Raw genomic sequence first — 20,660 nt, forward strand, 5'->3', positions numbered from 1 at the left:
ACATTGGCTCCTTCGATATCTCCCCCAGCTAATGCTCTGGAAGCCTCGATAAATCCCAATTAAGCAATAGAGAATATGTAATATATATTTATATCGAGGATGTACAATCTTTCGTTTCAGTTTCCGAGTAATTTGGACAGTCTCCGATTACTGGCTGTTAGCTTAATCTTAATGTCGGAAGTGTGATCTGTAAACATTTTCACCATTTAAGGGTTTAACCTCGATTGAGAAATCCAGATATGGTAATAGATGAAACCGAATTAATAATTCAATATTCAAAAGTCCAATTCAATGGGGCAAAAAATGCATTTTCATTTTTCAGGCATGAAAATTCGACCGACCACAGAGAACTTTTGATTTGCGCCTACTGAAATTAAATAATTAGCCTTGCTTATCTTCTAGGTGGCTCAATGTGCAGGATAGGGCCAATGGATCACCGCTTAATTACAATCGCTAATCTCCTGCAAATTCTGGCCTTTTCAGTGGCGGATAAAGGTATAGAATCTAATCTCGAAGCACTCTCTAACAATTATTTTTATACAATAATATTTTATGTCGGTTTTCAAGTCAACGACGACGTACTTGAAATCAGTGAAAACAACGAAATACAGAAAACTAATCATGGGAACTATTTTGGTGTCCTTGAATACTCGACAATTTACTGTTACATAAATGCTGTGTGAAAGAAGTCAAAAAGCAAAGATGTAAAATAACAGTTAAATATTCTGGATTAAACTTAACATATATGTTTGTTAATCTAAAAGATATATATTTGGTGAAGGATTTCCATTTTGCTCAAACATGTGTGACGTAAAAAAGTCATGTTCCATTGCTAAAGCTGAAGAGGCGAAATTTATTCAGCAAAACAGGTGACGTCATTCCGAAACAGTGTTCTTCGTAAACGGAAGGAACAAAGTGGCGTCTAGTGGAGCAACAATTTGGCTTCCAGATACAGAAATGCTTTCCCTAGAGTTAAGTTCGATAACTACAAGACTACAATCTTAGTTTTGATTGATTGGTAACAGGAATGTCGGTAATCTTACTCGTAATTAACAAATCAAACTCACGCTTCACGGTCGTCCTATTTTGTAAATTACCCGTACTATTACAGACCGAATTCGACTCTACTTAGTCCTATTTCCATAATTTTCGTTAGCATGCTCTTAGCAGATAAACGTGTTTATCTTATAGTGATTTTACAAAGGTGGCCGACAACATTGAAAAGGTGGCCGACAACATTGAAAAGGTGGGACTACTGGACAACTTCAAGGCCGATAGGTGGACCTGTTGGGGTATGCTCTTTTTGAAAAGTATAGTAAAGTAAGAGAAACATTTAAAAGATACCACGCTTAAGACCATTTCCGAGACTGGAATCTATCCCAGTACTACCAATCAATAAAATTAAATTCAATATCATTTATAAATTTTATTTACTATACATTATGATTCCTAGACTACGAACATTCCAGAATTGAAACTCATAAATAGAAGATAATGATAATCTTTCTCCAATTCGGCAAACAGATGACCTTAAGAATAAAAAATTGATGCGGTAGTCTGCAGATTTATTTGTCATTATTGATAGCAGTATACAATGCCAAGAATACCTGTATGAACCAGTTAACAACATTTTGAAATATAACTGAAATTAAGCGCTAAAACTGTGGCCATCCAAAACAGATTCCGAGACCATCTCCGCGATGTACAAAGAAATGATAAGGACACATCCAAACCAGTCACTAGACACATTAATTTCACTCTCCCACCATAGTTATCGATATCGAATATCTGAGCGATTTGACGGTCAAACTTGTATAGCTTTGACAACAGACGGTTTAAGACTTGTACTTTTAACAGTTGATGTTAAAAGTTTTTGGCCAGTTGACAGCTATCGGTTAACCCCATTGAGACCATTAGTCAGCCGGCTTAAAAATCGCGACTCGCAAGTTTGAAAGCGACCTTTGGGCTAACTTAGATTCTCCAAGAAGATATATAATATAATATATCACACAGTCCCAGGTTTTGCGTTTGATAAATAGCGAACATTGGCTGATGACGGTAGTTCATGTAGACGACAAAACCCGTGTTGCAAAAAAGGATCAAATTGAAATGACCTCGTTTCTAGACAACATAGATCACCAAATGTTTTTATTTCTGAACAGTGGCAAAAAACATCTAACGCGATTGGAATCCCAATGTACGCGAGCTGCGTTGTCAGCGGTCAACAACCAAACGTCTGGCTTAGAAGTAATCCTGTCACAATCCCAAGTGCAGTGATACAGGTTTACATTGCTATTCAATACCGCTCAAAGAACTGCACAATGTTGGATGGAGATGATTTCTGTAGAGAATATTTTGACCTTTACGTGCATCAGTCCTGGAATAAAGAGGTACCCGAACCTCCAGGAAACAATTCCACCTATTCAAAGATTGCTAAGATAACCGCGCCGATCCCAGGTGTCTACGCAAGAGTAACAAAAATATTTGGTGTTCTAGTGAAAGGAAGGTACATCACGCTGGCTTTTCATAATCAGGGCTCTTGCAGCGTCATTTATTCTGTTGTTGTCAGTTATTTCTTTTGTCCAGAATTTACAGTTGGTACTGGCTTGGTGTCCTTACCACGTTCCATGGCTCCAGCAAACAATTCAGAACCAGTAGAAGGTCGATGTGTCGTAAATGCTGTCCATTATCAAGGTACTGTAATGTTAGACTGCCAAAGCGATGGCTTTTGGAACATCAGCTCACTTCAGGGAGGTTGTGTATGCAAGGAGAAGATGGAAAATGCAGGAGGAGAATGTAGAGGTATATCATGACCAAATCAAAATTCATTAGCAAAAGAAATACAAAGACAAGACTTAAGTCACACATTCATAGATTAAGGAAGGCGAAACCCCGAACATTTCTTTTTCCACAAGTGCGATCATAGACGTAAAGCACAATTGGATAAGGCCCGTACTTGGCATCCGAGTCTCTTAAGAATATATCCACCGCGGAAAATTTTATTTTATAGGTTTGATAAAGATCGTTTTGCAAGCAATTCTGATTTTGTCGAATAATCTCCATGTTCGTAATTTCCTTTTGTTCTAGATTGCCCAGAGAGAAAATACAACAATCAGAATGGTTTGAATTGTACAGGTGAGGAATTGGTCATGTCCATGCTCAGGTCAAGTATCAAATCTGCTCTTCAGTTTCCTTTTATTTGCAACACAAATGACGGAAGGACTCTCGCTTTTCCGTTAGCATTCATATATCACCGCAAAATGCAAATCCTTTTACTAACTACAAATCATTTTTATCAGAACCGTATGCATTACAGTTCTATGGAATATCAGTTAATGGGTGAATGCATGGGTGAACGATGGTTCAGTGCTGTAAAATACGTGTTTGATTTTTCATACCTATAGTGATACCATCAACTCCGAGGGATGTCAAGGTTGCATTCGTAAACCAAAGTGGAGTTGAGATAACATGGCAGTCTCCATTAGAAACTGGTGATCAGACACACGTGATTTATGACGTCAACTGCCTCATACGAAAAATATGTAGTATTGATGACGTTGACAACTGTCTTTATGAGAATTGTTCACGTGACGTAAGATACATTCCGAATAATAAAGGTTTGAAAATGAACCACGTGATAGTGATGGGGCTATCTTCATTTGTGGATTACACTTTTAAAATCTTCGCCAAGAATAGAGTAAGTGAAGTGGCCAAAAGAGTTTATGGAGATGAAGGAAATTTTGCAACACTGAACATAATGATTGAAGGATTAGGTAAGTTGTAAAACTTTCACTTTGTGCAGGGTAATGGATTTAGCTTACACATTCCCTATACTCGTTTTTTTTGTGACCTGAGGGGAAACGAACTCGAAGTATTCATGAATTCCCGAAGCTAGACAGGAATTACGATTGGCGACTCTTTCACAATGTATTGCTCACAAGGCACGCTCCTTTTAATACTCTATTCTTCAGATCATTGAAATATCTCTGTTCCATTCAGCGAACAAAAGGTAAACAGGATAAATTAGTTTTCTGAGAAGAAAAATTGTAGAGGACACCGGTAGTAATAAAATTGTGACCGTAGTGATATAAAAGGTGGAATAATAACAAGGGAGTTGAAAAGTTAAGTCCACCAAAGCAACCACTTATTGGTAATGCTCACCAAAGAACTTTTTTTCGTGTCTTACGCAGAGGTAGCTTCAAGCATTGCAACCCCACGAACTAAAGGTGAGTCTTGAAGTAATTCCAGTCTAATCTGAAATTTTTTATCTTATTAACTAGTTTCTTTGAATTCAACACACACCAGTTTGTTTGCATTTCCTGGAATCCTTGCAGTGCGAGTCGTGCATATGATTGGTGCATTCTCAGTTGACAATGGACTATCCGAATCGAAGTGTCCACGATTTCTTCCGATTGTTGTAAACGTTAAAGCTTAGAGCTTAGAGCTCAGCTCTAACGCCTGTTATTCCTCTTACTGAAAATATCTCTCAAAAACCAAGTAACTGACAACGTCACTTACTTTTCCTCTCCCGAGCCGTACCTCCTGTCCATTTGAAAGTAGCTGACGATGAAACTATCGGAAGGAACGATTATATAATTGACATTCATGGATAAAACCTTGGATTATATTCTTAAACGCGGTCTAAACCTTGCTTGAATGATCGGCCTCTAATTCAATCTACTTGCGAAATGGAAACAGAAGATCGAATCACAATCACTAACTTATAATTTTGAAAGACATTTTGGTAACTATGCTCTCATAGCAACTAACAGCCTTCTTCCATCTTTTTGTAGCCTCATTTAAGACAGTTTCCGCAAAACTGGAAAAAGGTAGATTATTTACTTTAACAAGAATAACTTTAAAACAACCAAATTTTCTTCAATTAGCACTCTCAGAACCTTGAAACTTTCTGTCATATAGAGACTGGTCGCTGATCCCTAAAGTTTATCCGATAAGTAGTTTACAACTAGTTGTATTTGACTTTTAAGACACATTTCTCCTCTTTTGCCCAAAATCCAACAAGAGAAATCCCTCACTTGAACTAAAATAGTTCCTTTAAATGCTAAACTATAAATTAATTGTAACTATAACTAATCAAACTGTGCATCTTATTTCACTTAGTAGACACCATGAATGTAATTTATCTGAACGTCATCTATGGATTTGTGGGGCTGATAGTTCTGATCATTTTATTATTCTGCTACACCACTTTTGAAAGGTAAGGGTAGAAGTGATACAAACGCTGACAAGCTTTGAAAAGTTAGAAACGTGGGTGAAAAGGCTTTTCAACCCTGCGGCGAGAAATGAGGCAGATCAAGTGAGAACTCCGACAAACGCGGAAGAGCAATGAACATTGCCTTTAGTAAAGTGGCGTGTTCATGCTAAAAAATACAAATTTCCAAGGAGTTTTAGTGAGAAAGAGGAAGAAAATACGTTTTTGTATTTTGTTAATCCTTATCTCTTCCCAGGTGGCGCCTCCGGATACAAGAAAATGATATGCAAATGACAGCCTATTCAGAGGGCAGAGAGTACGACGGTAAATGTTACACGTATCAAGTGACACGAATCTTATCTTGCCTAGAAATATTTTCATAACGATAATCATCAGGATGAAAAACACCAGTAATGATGAAAATGATAACTATCATAATAATAGTTATGATAACAATGATGGTACTGATGATGAAGCTAATTATAATGATGATGTTGATGATAACTTAAAAGCCGATCGCAGTTACAGTTACATCCGTAAAAATACATTTTTCTTAAAAATGGGTCTACTTAGCGGGAACGATTTCATGGAAAAGGTGAGTCTTTCAGAGTTTAGGCTCATAGCTTCACCTTCTATGAGGTGCCCTATTATTGGTTCGGGGTGAAGGAGGCATTTGGGTCGATTAAATGGGCGATCCAAACTTCATAAATATTCAATGGTTTCACTCTGAAGAAAGTGAATTTATGTATTTTGGTCCTTAACTTTTTCCAAGCTGTACCAATGCTTCCTCTGGTTGTGGCTGAAGATCAAACCTCAAATGAAATTTTGGATGGTTTTGAGCTCGACCGCGCACAACTAAAGCTCGTAAAATTGCTTGGAACCGGAAACTTTGGCCAAGTATCCAAGGCTATTTACGGTCCTTCCCAGATACAAGTGGCCGTAAAATCCCTGAAAGGTAGCGTTTCATAATCCTTTCCATATTTTTGTCATTGTAATCGCAGTATAGGTGAAAGCAATACAGGGTAAAAGACATATAGATGATAATAGGCTTCTCTAATAGTGTCAAAAGTGGAATAACACCCATTTCCAGCTGAAAAACTTGACAGCGAGAAGACTGAATCGGAAATCTGCGGATTGGTTACTCTCGAAAGTTTTCTTCTATGGTTGTCTCCTACGCGTGGCCTTCCCTGATATCAGTCATTCAAGGAACACTTACAATTCTTGATACATTTTACGCAACACATTGAACTCGTTATTTATTCTTAAAAAAAGATTCGTACCTTGCTTCCCGTTCAGAGCGTTTACAAAAAAACCTTCAATCTGGTATATTGGTATTGTGGTGGATTAGCAAAACGGCTGTCTAGTTGATTGTACATTGTATGTTAATCCAGCAATTGTCATTTTGTATCCATCAAATTCTTTTAGCATTATCTGCCTTAAGAGTCAGCAATTTATAATAAAATGAACACGACTTGTTTGTTGGTTGCTTCACGCGCGCAAACACACCCGATATATAAGCAGTTGTTTAGCATGTTTTCGTTTTTAATGTGTCATAGACAATGCCGAAAAAGAGGACCTAGAAAGCATCATTATGGAGTTGGAAGTTATGAAATCTCTGAGGAATCATCCTCACGTCGTTGGTCTCATTGGTCATTGTATAGAGAAAGGTGCTTTGTTCATGTTTTCTTATCATATTTCGTTTTGTTGTTCGTTTCTTTTTTTGGTTTGTTGATCTTTCTCAGAAGATCTTTCTTATCCCTCTCAACTTAAAGCGACCAGTTTACTTTCATAAATACAGATCCCGTGTTTATCGTTTTGGAGTATTTACCATACGGGGATTTGTTGGGATACCTGCGTAAGAGCAGAGGAATTGAAGACAATTATAACACAGGAGAAAAGGAACCAAGTTCAGCTCTTACAGGAAAGGACCTCCTGTCTTTCGCATGGATGATTGCTGATGGTATGGATTATTTGGCATCAATGAAGGTGAGAAATCTGGTGTCAAAGTCAATAACGTACTTATTTAGCCGTTGTAGACCACAAAGCAGTCTCATGTTTCATTAGTGTGAGCTTAAATGTTTAGTTGCATATTCTCCACACTGTTCTCTTTACATTTCCTGTTACATTAGAAAGGGGAATATGTTTCGTGATCAAGAAATTATTCATAAGCTAGCGATAGTTTCTTTTCTTCTCATGACCTTAAAGTTTGATTCAGTGATGACAGTTACTAGTAGTGGATAAAGGGGTCACATCCCCAGAAAATGACATTATTTACTAGTTTTTCAAACTTAATATGGATGGAAACAGGGAATGGAAATCTAGTTACATCTTTTTTTATTCCAAATGTAGTTTTCAATCAATTACCCCCATTTCCTCTATTCATAAACATTCACCTACCATTTTTCTCAAACTAAACGAGGTTATACCTGCCAGGTATATCATACATTATACTGGGATTCTTTTCTTTTTTTTCTTTGGAAATTTTTATTGCGTATTTCTTAGTAGAGATCTAGGGAATGGAACGCCACATGGAATGGCTCAGACAATAGCTCATTCTTAAAACGAAATGCGAATCTTTCTACAGCTAGGCTCATTCAATATCATGACTTTTTCATTCGTCATGTACGATATATCTTCCCCTTTCTCTTTTCCCGCCACATTATGTCGGCAGTACAAACTGTATAGTTCAACTAATAGAAAACAGCTGCAATTTCTATAGCCACCAAAAACCCTTTCTTTTTGTTGGAGGTTAAAAAACAAAAAGCAACTTTTTTTTTGCTTTTTGAAGGTCGTCCATCGGGATTTAGCAGCTCGAAATGTGTTAGTTGGAGAAAACAGAGTGTGCAAAATTTCAGACTTCGGACTGGCACGTAGTTTGCAGGAAGATATCTACACGAGAAGGACTCAGGTTACCAAAATTACAAGTACTAAGATGCACCATGAAGGATACTGTGACTCTCCATGAAATGTTACCTTTGAAATTGACGTCTGTAAATACAAAAAGTACTGACGAACGAAAGTACCAACGCGGTCTACCTGAATGGCTCTAACAATTGGCTGATGAGTTGATTTAAATTTTCAGGCCCGACTCCCAATCAAATGGATGGCCCCGGAATCCATTTTCAATGCTAAGTCGACAACAAAGAGTGATGTGTAGGTTGATGCATTTATATGATGTATAAGTATAGTGTCAAGTTCAAAACGAAGTGTATAGAACACACATTCTTGATTCATGATTTTTCTTCTTTAGCGGGCATCTTGTTGTTTAATTAAAAATTGTGTTTTGATTTCCTTTATACAGATGGTCATACGGCATTGTAATGTGGGAACTGTTTACCCTCGGTATGTTAATTTAATCAGAAAGAGATCGTTCTTTCACAGAAGAAAACGTTGCACATTGTAGAAAAACGATAAAAAGCGTTGAAAAATAAAGAAACATACAAAAAAATAAAATATAACAAATCAATAATGTCTAGAAGGCAAAAAAATATATTTTTGAAAGAATTGAAGCGAGTGCAAAAACGGGAAATAAGGCTGGAGGAAGAGGCTGTGGAATCAATGTTGCACCCGTTTGGCCCCTTGTGCCTTGCGAACACTGATCTAGACTGCTTTGTAGCACTCTTTCTTCCTTTATGTTTAATACTGACGGTAATATTAAATAGATAAATTAGATACTGCAAACAGCTGGTGCTAACCGATGTTCTATCCAACAGGGGGATCGCCATATCCTGGTGTTAGTGTCCAAGAACTCATTTCGTTGTTGGAGGATGCATACCGCATGCCAAAACCGAACCACGTCTCAGAGAAACTGTGAGTGAAATGTTTCGTTATAGTCGGAGCTATTCCGCAGTTCAATATTTTAAGTCTTAAAATGTTAAAATCCCACTCCACCACTAGTGTTTAATCTCGAGAAAGATCTGGGGATGAATACAAAGCGAATTTCCTTTCAGCCCAGAGACGCTAAGCCTCAAGCAACAGATTTTTAATGTGAACATACCACTTTGATTCACTTTTTGAATCATGATGCACGCTGTCCACAATAGTGGTGGTAGTTCTAAGCTAGGGTGGCAAGTTTCCTCGGCCACTGAGCTGAATACTGTCGTGTAAGGCTCACTTCGCATTCATCATACCCTTATACATTTAGGTATGCCATAATGATGGAGTGTTGGAACGAACAGCCCCAAAATAGACCAACATTCAAGTGGATTCGTTACGCAGTCAAAAGACTTCAGGATGACCAGCAGGTTAGTTTGTTGCGGATTTTCGATTTTTTAAAAATAGAGGAGAGCCTCGTTACACCGTGAACTTCTATGGTCCAAAAACGATTTGTCCTTCTATTCTATAGCCTCAAGAGAAGATTCAGATAAATTTTCCTGAAAGAGGAAAATATGATTCTTGGAAAGAGATAGAAAGGAGATACTTCTCCATTGTTCCTTCGTACATGTATTATGACTGTCTGTCTTCTGATTGTCTATTGGGAGGAATAGATCAATTCAACCTTGTTTTTATACACAACTTATTTGGTCTCAGGCGGATAACCATCGGCGACGAAAATATTAACACTACCGTTAATAGGTGTTATGTTTTTTATCCCTTATATCCTTACATTCACCTCCATCTCCCACTCCAGTTAAACTTCATTTCTAAATACTTAAAGACTGGCTTCGTGGAGGTCAACTAATATGAGGCCTGTAACACCTGTATTTTAACGCTCAAAGTGATCCTAACACTTCATGAGAATGTTCTCCCCGAACACTGATCTTATCGACATCAATATCATTTATTTCTTTATTGAAGTATTTGCCTTAGTAAGTATTGGTTTTATTTTATTTGCAGGTCTATGTGAACTTAGAAGACTATGACAACCAGGAATACTTAACTATGATGTAATAGAGGAAAAGGAAGTGCCTAAAATTTCAATGTGCTAGGCTTATGTCTAGACTACTTACTGCAAAAAATGTAAGGGGAACAATGACAAGGGTTTTATCATAGAATTTAAGAGAGCTAAAAGTTATACCCAAGAAGAAAGATGAGAACGAAAAGAGCAAAGGAGTGATGATTTAATCTCAATAACTGAAATTTTCATTCAAAAACGTTTTGAAAGCTAATCTTTTGGGAAGTTGTTGTTTTATTGGGTCGGGTTATAAAAAACTATACCTTTTTAATGCAGTACCTCAGTAAACAATTTCAAACCTTTGTTCATCGCTGTAAAAGGTTGTGCTGGTATAATTTTGATAAATCTTGACTGTAACTAACGAGAACAGTTCAACCTGGCATTGTATCGTTCAATTAATCAGTTTTTTTTAAACACAATTCCTAATAGCTAATAAATTGGAAAACAGCATAGTCTCCTGATTATTGCGTTTTCAGATCCTACTCCGCTACAAATGTGTTATTCTGACTTCACTCACACGTAACATTACACGTGAACAGGTTAATTAAGATGAGTCAGTCAGTCTTCTAGCATACGCATCCTGATACAATCGTCCACAGAATACGTTTGCTGTTGCATTTCGAGAATTGCATTGTGGTTATATTAACAAAAGCCACATTTCTTTCATGGTAATCCATTGGCTTTCGCAGTTGGATTGAAGATGACTCATCGTTACTTTGTGCCGGATGATAGATTTCAATTTGCTTGTAACGGATGAGTATACACAACATTTATCGTTGAAAAGGGTTCAAAATTTCCATGTACAATCTGCATCTTGAGTGACTGCTGACTTCATTAGTCGTGACTTGATGTCACCCGTTTACTTTGCTTATCTGCTTGCAAACCTACTTTGCTTAGATACACGGTGCTGATTTCTCTCATGCATCTACTTCTAAAAATACTTGTGAGATTTTCAAATAAAATCATAACTATTATGGTCTTGAACCTTTAGATGTTACGAGGGTGGAAGAAATATCACTATAGGCCATAGACGCCTTCCCAAGCCATAAGGCTGAATCAGGCAATATGCATGTCCTTTTGTGAACTTTTCTGATAGCCATGAGATGTGCAGCATTGTTAGCATGCTTAGAAAATAGTTTATTTCAATGGATTCCTTGATTCTAGGGGGTCTATTGGAAAGGATTTTGGTTCGGGTTCGATACTTAATAAGTCAAATTTGATCTCAATCAATTTGATGCGCTTGTAGATGCGTAACAGGAAAGTCATGCAGCTCCTAAAGCGAGCTTTTTTTTAGCTATATGTAAACCACTGGATGGTTTTTATACTTAGAAACTACTGTGCCTAAATAATAATATATTAGCGCAGACGAATAGTATCTCTGGCGCAAGGTTTAATCAACAAAGCATAAGGAACGAAAGTCTAAAAGTATAACTGAGTTATTATCAAACGACTCAGTTGGCTGGGTCTATCGGCTGTCTGCTCTGTTGTAGATGATCTTTACACGGGAAAGGAAAGCAGTCAATTTGTGAATCATAAGAACTGTACAGGTATGTATTAGCACTTAGTAGATAAGGACAATTTGTAATGGATAGATAATCGCTTTACGCACGCTTCCACTGCTGAAGTGTCTAGACCGCGTCCTACGTATATACTTAGTCACGCTCATCAGTCTCAACTGGCATGACTTTGTTATAATAATTTTAACTTCACTTCTATATTTTCTTCTGAACGGCTACGTCGACCTTTCGACGGTTATTTGCTGGCTCTCTGACCGCTCCTTTTTGTGTCAGACACTGTCCCGCTCAGTTATTAGGTTCTAGATATTGCTTATGTAAAAATCTTTACAGTGCATGATTTTACAGTTATTAAGAAACTCAATTGTGGTATAAAATAGACAAACTTTAAAACATCATGTGAAAGGATAGAACAACATACATACATATTTAACATTCATTCAATCATTTTCTAACATTGATATCTTTGCTAAATCAGTATATACTTCTCAACAATGTAAGCATTGTTTGAAATTACACCCAAGAGATATTTGTGAGAAAAAGGTTCCCTTTTCAATGACTTAGAAAATGTGATAATTTGAGGCAGCTTATAATCAAGACTGATTTAATTTTTTAAAGTACAGAAAATTATCAAAATAACACAAAGGCAACAAAGGGTCCTGCTCCTGCAAAATAATATAGATTTTGTTTGATTTGTGCATCTAAAAAACTGAGTCTTAGAGCAGCATTGAGTATTCTTCCACTGGATGTGAGAATACATGCACTCATATTGCTAATTTAGATATTATCAAAACATAAACTTTCAGCAATTACCACCTCAGGCATTTGCCAAGTCATTGAAAAAGGAGGAAGCAGAGGCAAGAGTCTGCCTGCACCCAATTTCAAGCAATGCTTGCTCAAATAGTGCTTGCACTGTTCAACCATTGAAAAAAAGAATCAACTATTCCATGTGCAATATTTATCTAATGGTTTGACCACAGGAAGTTAAAAAAAGACTGCTAAATCAAAAAAACTGGAAAAAAGAAGGCAAAATGAAATACAACCCCAAAGTACTCAAACCTTTGTATCTGGACTTCATAAACAAATGAGCTCAGTAACTTTAGCTGTTCTTTAGTATTTTTGTGTTGCATGTGTGATGGCAAACACACAAGAACAAAGGTCATGAACTTAAATAATCAGAGTGATTATTCTGAACCTTTTTGAACCACAGGAAGTTAAAAAAAGACTGCTAAATCAAAAAAACTGGAAAAAAGAAGGCAAAATGAAATACAACCCCAAAGTACTCGAACCTTTGTATCTGGAATTCATAAACAAATGGGCTCAGTAACTTTAGCTGTTCTTTAGTATTTTTGTGTTGCATGTGTGATGGCAAACACACAAGAACAAAGGTCATGAACTTAAATAATCAGAGTGATTATTCTGAACCTTTTTGAACCACAGGAAGTTAAAAAAAGACTGCTAAATCAAAAAAACTGGAAAAAAGAAGGCAAAATGAAATACAACCCCAAAGTACTCGAACCTTTGTATCTGGACTTCATAAACAAATGGGCTCAATAACTTTAGCTGTTCTTTAGTATTTTTGTGTTGCATGTGTGATGGCAAACACACAAGAACAAAGGTCATGAACTTAAATAATCAGAGTGATTATTCTGAACCTTTTTAGTTTATGGCAAGACATGCAGTGCCACAAAATTGTTTTTTTGCCGGCCAAACAAGGATACTCTGCAATAATTTTTTTGCAATCCACTGCTGTTCAGAGCGCTTTGGTTTGCTGGTAAAGTAATTGATGCTGTTAGAAATATTCTGCACTAATTCGCTCCATTGGTTTGCAGTGAGATACCCCTCCTGGATACCCAACTCTACTGAGGCAGACAACTGTACAAAAAATGAACAGATGAACAAATTAATTTTTTGTTGAAGAACAGTAATCTTTTGCAACTACAAAGTTTCCATACAGGTAAACAAACTGTGCATACAAAGAAAAAACATAATCACTAAACTATATAATTATGTACTTATCAAGAAAATAAATCATAACTCTGTGTACTTCAGTTTTAGTACAGTGTTCATAAATAAAGAAGGGTTAATTGTAGACTTGAAAAAAAAAAACAAAGAAAAGTTTCTTACCCTTGATGGTAGCTGGAATTTTGAAAGCCATCCAGGAGGAATCTATAGGTAAAGATTTGTTTCCAGAAAAAAATTAAACCGTTTAAGCATAGTGCATGTAAATGCATATCTAGTATGTTTCATTGAAAGAATAGCAAATCTCACCATTTTTGATGGGTGTATTCCTTGACATTTCTTCTTCTCCATTTACCAAATGGCTCGTTGTGTGTATTCCTATGGCATAAAATAGAAAGAAAGGAATTGATAATGTACTCTTCACGATCCTGCGAACTTTATCCTATAGGAACTTACTTGACAATGCCCAGTTCTGTTGAATTGTCCAAAAAACAGAGATCCTTTAGCAATTTGCCCTTTTCTTTCATTGATGATGTCACTTCTTATTTTCATCCTTGCTGTTGTTCTCTGAATCATGAATTGACATTTGAAATTTCTTACTCTATGATCTTGATTCTGCACACCAAGAGAGAAAGAACTAAAACCTCAGCTGAAGTAGAGACAAACCAAGACATACATAAAAACATCAGTTACTTTTTTCAAGAAAAAAATTAAGAATTCAGACTGAGAGATCCTAAATCTGAGAATCTTGAAATGATTTAAGTCCATCTTGTGCAAATGCAGTATCCTTTTTGAACTGTAACCATCTCTATCTCTTAGCACCAAAATGAGAACACATAACCTCGGTTGTGAAGCCACTGAGACTCAACGAGGCTCAGGAGAAAAGGCCAGCCATGCATGCATCAAATTCTCTGGCAGGAAAATTAGTTATCTTACCAACACAGAATTTGTGTTGTCTCTAGCTTCAGGGTCCATTGCAATCAATTTCTTAAACTTCAGACACTCTTTTATGATAGGGAAGTACTGCCTTAGTTGGTCTGCATCTTGGGCCAAGGCAAGGAGATATTGGCCATTGAAACCATCTTTTTCTACAATATAGGATACAAACAAAGATCAATGGAGCAGTCAAGTGTGTGTGCAGTATGTAAAGTTACAATTAGATGTGTTGTTAAGCAAATTTCTTTGCTTACCTATCCTTTTTCAAGTTCCAGAAGAAAAACCATGCAACTGGAGCCAAGAAAAAACCTCTTCAGGGATAAATTTGTTGCTATAATTCATTGGTGTCTAACGCATGTGGTTCAGGTTTGACTAATGCAAGTCATCCCTATTATTCCAAGATAGTTTCTTATTTTGTTCAATGAATGAGGAAAGAGGATAGAAATTTCCCTAATTATCATTGATTGGGAGACTGTTGCTAAGAGGTTTATCAACTTCTTAGAGAAATCAAACAAAATGCTGATAGCTGAGTTAGGTACATTTTGAAGTGTTTCCCAAGTGACGAAGAACATGAACACCAACCTCACAATTGCACTGCTTATGGCTGAGGACCCTCCCAGTAAAGACTCATTCTCAGTTGTCACTTCCTCATCATTTGCTGATGTTACCATATGTTCAAAATGCAATTCAGTATTGTCAGAACTACTTTCTCCAAAAAAGGAGCAATTGGTATGGTTTTATCAAATCATCAACAATTCCAATTAAGTGTCTAATCTATATTCCCAACCACACAGGACCACATTTATCCCCTTATCCATTTATATTATAGTATACCCTGCAACATTAGAAAATCTGGCTTGAAATGTATCAAGTCCAATTTGAATTTGATAATAGCTGTGTGTGGATAAATTGATATTTAACCATCAGTGATTGAAAGATTGACTTACAAATGAGTCTTCCAGGGTGACGGGTGACTCTGCAGATAAATTGCAGCCATTTGGTGGCATTTCTAAAGTAAATAATTAAATACATTGATAAGAAACAAATAAATAGATCAATAAGAAAAAAAAAGAACAAATATCAAATTTTCCAATCTGGAAAATTATTTTTAACTGGGTAAAAAGAACTTGCATTCCTAGCCTCAAGATTATATAAGCCTCAAGTGTTTCGTGTTTCCTATTTTCCCACACAGTTTAATTCTGTCTAATTACTGATAGTTTCTTTTCCTCTTTTCTATTTAATATTTCAATAAAGGTGTGCTTGCTGTAAAAATTAAGAGGCTTAAAATTTCAAAAAGTTACTCTCCAAATTATAATTTTGTTCAGTTCCCCTGGCCTGCCATTCCATCTACTGTACATTCGTCTCAGATAATAGTCCACTTAATTATGAATCCATTGAAAAGTACAGGAACATGCGTGCATGTACTTGGAAAAATTTCCGCACAGCCCCATACTACATTATGCATTCAGTTCTTGAATAAAGAAAACAATGACAAAAACAACACATTTCCATTGGGAAAACAGATTTGTTTTACAATAGTATGGGGCTGTGCGGAAACTTTACCGAATAGTCAAACTCGAGGTCTCTTGATTCAGAATGCAAATCTTCTGAGTCCGTTACATTAGGTGTATCTATTCATATAAGAAAAACTGCGATAAAATACAGCCGCGACTTATATCAGCACACGAAAACATATCAAACAACACCGTTCGAGTAAGACATTTGCTTACTGTTGTTGCCTTCCTTCGTTTGTGCGCGTTGTAAGTCCGGATTGAGACTAAACGATCGCACATCGCTTCTTCGATTGCAAACCATCTATATTTTTATCATCTGCAGATGGCGTGGCGTCCATTTTACCCTCCTCTATAAGTGTAACTCGAAAGGTAGGATCGACAATGTTCAAAGGCGAGTTCTCTGTATTCTTTTTAAAGGCCTGGCTACATAGTTGGGGCGGCGCATTTAAGATGGATTTTTGGCGGGAAATTTACATTTCGTGCACGGTATTGCTTGATGGATCGCAACACTTCAAGAAATTTTTACTCCGTCGCCTCAACTCTGTTCAGTCCGTTCGGGTTCGAGGTGAAGCCCAGCTACAGCTGCAGATTTTATCGATCTTCATCAAGTTCTGGTAATCGTTCGAGCACCGTCTCCACGCCATTGTCCTCACAAGAAAGTCGAGAAACGAAATAGCAGGTAATTGCTGCTCTTTCAGCTCCCCAAAGAACAGTAGAAAAACTTCTAGAGTCAATGCAAAGCTCAAACGAGCGGATCGAAGAGCTGACTGACAAAGTCAAGGCTCTTGACAGCGATGTGAAATTATTATCAAGGAGCGATATAATGTTGAGGAAGCTGATAAGTCAATCAATGGTGGTGGCTGTGGAATAAAGAGAGAGAGGACTAAATCATCACTCTTCGTTCAAGTAAGTATGCTATTATTTTTTCGCTATGTGTGACGATCAGTGTTAGTCAAGATACGCACAATCACGCAATCAGTCGGTTACAATAAGTCTTAAAAAGACATCTGCTGCTTAACTGATGTGATGTCGCTATTTAAAAGCAAATGAAAAATGATCTCATTTTAAAGTACTCGAGTTACATTCAGAGTACAAATCTATCAAAATTATAGCCTCTACAGTGAATTAAAACTTTTAAACGTTACAAGATCATTCAGCTTTGTTACCCAGGTGAGAAATTTTTGCGGAGGAGTTAAAAGGTGCCGACACTTTTGTCCTGGCGGCACCTCCAAACTAATATATCAAAAAATATCATGAGTACTAGGAAAGATCACGGAGGAGGTCATAATCAAGAAGGTAAGTTTTATTTTATTCTTTTGCTGTCCGTTCGACTTGGGAAATTGAGCGAAGTTAATGAGTTAGCCGTGACTTTTGCGAGCGAGCTTTTTGTTTAAAAAAAAGCTCTCCTCATTAAAGTAAAAAATAATGTGGTCATCTTTCACGGCATACCTCAACGTTTTCTTTAATCAAACTGCCATAACTTCCAACTCCGTCTGAAACTAACTAATCCTTGAAAAACTATACAAATGTTAATTTTTTTTGTCATAGAAATACGGAAGAGGGAAGAGTCATCTGAAGGATGAAAAGGAGACCCGTGCTTATCTTAAATCAGTTAACCAAAGAGCACATGTCAACGGATGGTGACGCCAACAGCAGTGAAGAGGAAGTGGGTTAGATTTCAAGGTCCCCCAGATACCGAAGTCAAGTGCTGAATAGCTTCTTTAAAAAGTAAGTAATGCTCGAATTCGAGAGCAAGAGAGATACGAAATCGAAACACCTGGGTCGTGAAAACTAACGATCAAAATAACAATAGGCGGTTTACAACAAGCAACTAACCAACAATTCCGTGAAGGAAAAAACATTTTAATGCCAAATTCGATTTAATTGTTTTCTTTCTGCAGGCTTGATAAGAGTGGCCAAAGAGCAGAAAGCTCTGTCAACAAGAGGTGGCAGCAAACCAATTCAAAAGTGGGGGGAGGAGACCGATAAGGAGCCACCATATGGTCCGCCCAAGTGGGCTCTCAATGACGAGTGAAAGGCCTGTCTAGAGCAGGGAGAAGAGGAGGAGGCACAGAGATATACTAAATATTTAATGCACTTAGCTATAGAGAAAGGTCATGAGAAAATATTGAAAAGGAACCGATTTTATGTGTATCTTTTTTTAAAAAAAAATGAATTGTTATTTAGTAATCATGGCCTCGATTCTAAAATGACATTTTGGAATTGAATGGGAAGTTATTTATATGACTGATGCATGAAATGACCCAAACCTTGAGGAAGATTTGTCGTGCATTCCAACTAATAGTGCTTTCGATTAAACTGTTCATGTCTCAACGAATTAACCACAGTTTTCCGTATCGTCAACAGAGACAACGATTTTAGACAACTGAAGGTGAATAGGAAGACTCGGGGACGCTCAAGAAGAAGAGGAACATGAGGAAGGTAGCTTAAGAGAGGAGATGGAGTAGCTCACAGCAAATCGTTCGAAATTGCGTTCAAGTTTGGTTTTTTTGTTTTTGGTTAATCTTATCATTATTTGAAAGAGTTGGGAAATTAAGCTCGGTATAATTTTAAGACTAGATTGTTCTATTACCAAGCAGCGTTATGTATAGCAATGATATTGACTCGGCATGTTGTAATTCTGACTGAGGTTTTATTTCTGTTTTTTCCTGTGTTTCTTTGCCGAAGTTCCCAGTGAGAACCGTATGCATGGTGCCGTTGAATACAAATAAAATAGTTTCACTCATGAGAACTTGTTCCTTTTCGTCATTTAGAGTTTAAGCAGTATACTCAATATGTCATTTACAAATTTGAAAATTTTGAGTTAATTACCAGTCATTTCAAGCATTTCACCTTCAGTTGGGGCCAAATTGGTAAAAATTGAGAAAAATTTCCAAAGTAAATTTATTTGGGCCACTTCAGAGTTTGGAGGGGTCTAAAAGGTACCTGTCCGACCCGTTTTTGCTTATACAGTCCAAAACAACCCTCGAGGAGCCAAATTGGCCTTGAAGACGTTAGGACCAACTTGGTGTTTGAGGTCAATTTGGATCTCTTCATTTCACAATGTAAAATGTGACTGAGAGGCTGTGTCATCTTCCGATTGCTAATTAATAAGTTGAATGAACCTAAAAGTCATTAAAGAAAGCCGGTGCGATTTGTACTCAGTTCATCAAAGCTTGAGTGAGAAATCTCATTGTAACACAGGCAAAGTTAGTGATTGCATCATTCGGTTTCAATTGGATAAAAGTTGTTCTTAAATAAAGCATACAGACTTCAATGATCTAATTACATTCCTAACCTTTTCCTTTCAACATATGGTAAGCTTTTACGTTATTTTCCTTTGTAGCTCAAGGTGCCGCAGTGAAAAGGACATGGATTACTGCTTCGTTACCATTGTTGGTATGAAGGTATGAAATGTATTGCTGTAATACTACAGTTTTAGCAGAGATTTGCGAACAGTTTTATTATTTCACAATAGTCCTCCGCGAAAATAGCACGGGAATAAACTTTGGTATTAAGAATTGATATCCACCTGCATGACAATACATGACAGCCGGTTTTCAAATAACTGCGTTTTACGAAATTAGTTGTGGAAATGTTATTTTGAGAAGAATATATCCTAGCTTTAGATCAAACAGAGAAGTCTTATCGAAAGTATCCGTATGATAATAAATGCGGCAGTGGGTTGTCGGTTATTCAAATTAATAAACTGACTTGAACGATGGACTCGCACACATGAACACAGCAGCTTCTGAAGAAGGAAAGCGTACTGGTCCTTATTTGGCTCTTAATTATATACATGGAAAAATTACTCAGTTCTGATTGGTTAAGAGAAATGCAGTTTTCAGGTAATTCAGTGCAGAAGAGGGTTAACTCAGTGCAAAGAAAGTAACAAATCAGACATTCTGATTGGTCAATAATCAAAGAAACTCACAGATAGCCAATCAAATGCGAGCCTTGGATGTCGCAACAAAATTTGAAAATTTGCGAGCGAAACAATGGCTGGCGTTTTAAGTAGGTTTTCTTTCGCTACCGCAGCTGAAAAACAGCTCAAACAACGAAAACACTGTGAAAAGCACTTCTTTTTGGTTAAAGAATAAAGGGGTAAGTTTCTAAAGAAACTGTGGTGCTGCGTCGGTCGGAGCGTATAGCAGGTAATTTAGTGTTAACAACTGAGTTGAAAACGTAAATTAGCCACCGTAAAGGGTAAAAAAGCTGACGTTTCGAGCGTTAGCCCCTCGTCAGAGCGATTGGAGGAATTGTGGGTTGTGCGTGGGTTTATAGGCAGAAAGTGGAGCTACGCCATTGGTGGGAATATGGTGACGAGAAAACAGGAATAAATTAGTTGAATGAAAAGCGCTCATTGATTCCGTGGGGATTAAGGGTGCCCATTTGGAAGATAAATTTTTGTTCTAGTGTTTTACGTCTTTCCGAACTGCCTAGATGTAAGGAAAGGCCGCAAACTGACATATGCTGTTTAGAATGATTAGGAAGATTAAAGTGTCTAGCGACTGGTTCAGATGAGCTCTAGTCATTTCTTTCCACGTCGCGAAGGCGTGAGGTGCAACGTTTTTTATATAAAGCACCTAAAAATAAATACAGTGCAGATGTAAAGCTAACAAATCAAC

General features: G+C 37.1%; 1 long non-coding RNA gene and 1 pseudogene across 4 annotated transcripts; one reads left to right on the plus strand and one right to left on the minus strand.

Annotated features, from left to right (window-relative positions):
* Nucleotides 1-310: 310 nt before the first annotated feature.
* Nucleotides 311-10,554, plus strand: LOC113674906 (ephrin type-A receptor 4-like; annotated as a pseudogene). The gene is made up of 18 exons (XR_016179426.1): nucleotides 311-495; nucleotides 1,192-1,292; nucleotides 2,163-2,802; nucleotides 3,088-3,135; nucleotides 3,405-3,773; nucleotides 4,191-4,226; nucleotides 4,794-4,829; nucleotides 5,122-5,218; nucleotides 5,469-5,536; nucleotides 5,985-6,167; nucleotides 6,769-6,879; nucleotides 7,011-7,198; nucleotides 8,001-8,120; nucleotides 8,295-8,365; nucleotides 8,514-8,554; nucleotides 8,926-9,022; nucleotides 9,357-9,456; nucleotides 10,049-10,554. The product of XR_016179426.1 is annotated as an ephrin type-A receptor 4-like (transcript).
* Nucleotides 10,555-11,627: 1,073 nt separating this feature from the next.
* On the minus strand, nucleotides 11,628-16,404 carry LOC149041397 (uncharacterized). 3 transcript variants are annotated; one of them, XR_016179432.1, is made up of 6 exons: nucleotides 16,249-16,404; nucleotides 15,466-15,527; nucleotides 14,519-14,670; nucleotides 13,892-13,960; nucleotides 13,748-13,789; nucleotides 11,628-13,495 (listed from the first exon to the last, which is right to left on the minus strand). It is a non-coding gene; the product is annotated as an uncharacterized LOC149041397 (long non-coding RNA). The 3 variants fall into 3 exon arrangements; XR_016179433.1 differs by lacking the exons at nucleotides 14,519-14,670; nucleotides 15,466-15,527; nucleotides 16,249-16,404 and adding an exon at nucleotides 14,039-14,502; XR_016179434.1 differs by lacking the exons at nucleotides 14,519-14,670; nucleotides 15,466-15,527; nucleotides 16,249-16,404 and having other exon boundaries at nucleotides 13,892-14,502.
* Between the last annotated feature and the right edge of the window lie 4,256 nt (nucleotides 16,405-20,660).

Source organism: Pocillopora damicornis, chromosome 8, assembly GCF_964200805.1.
Source record: "Pocillopora damicornis chromosome 8, jaPocDami1.2, whole genome shotgun sequence".
Lineage (NCBI taxonomy): Eukaryota > Metazoa > Cnidaria > Anthozoa > Scleractinia > Pocilloporidae > Pocillopora > Pocillopora damicornis.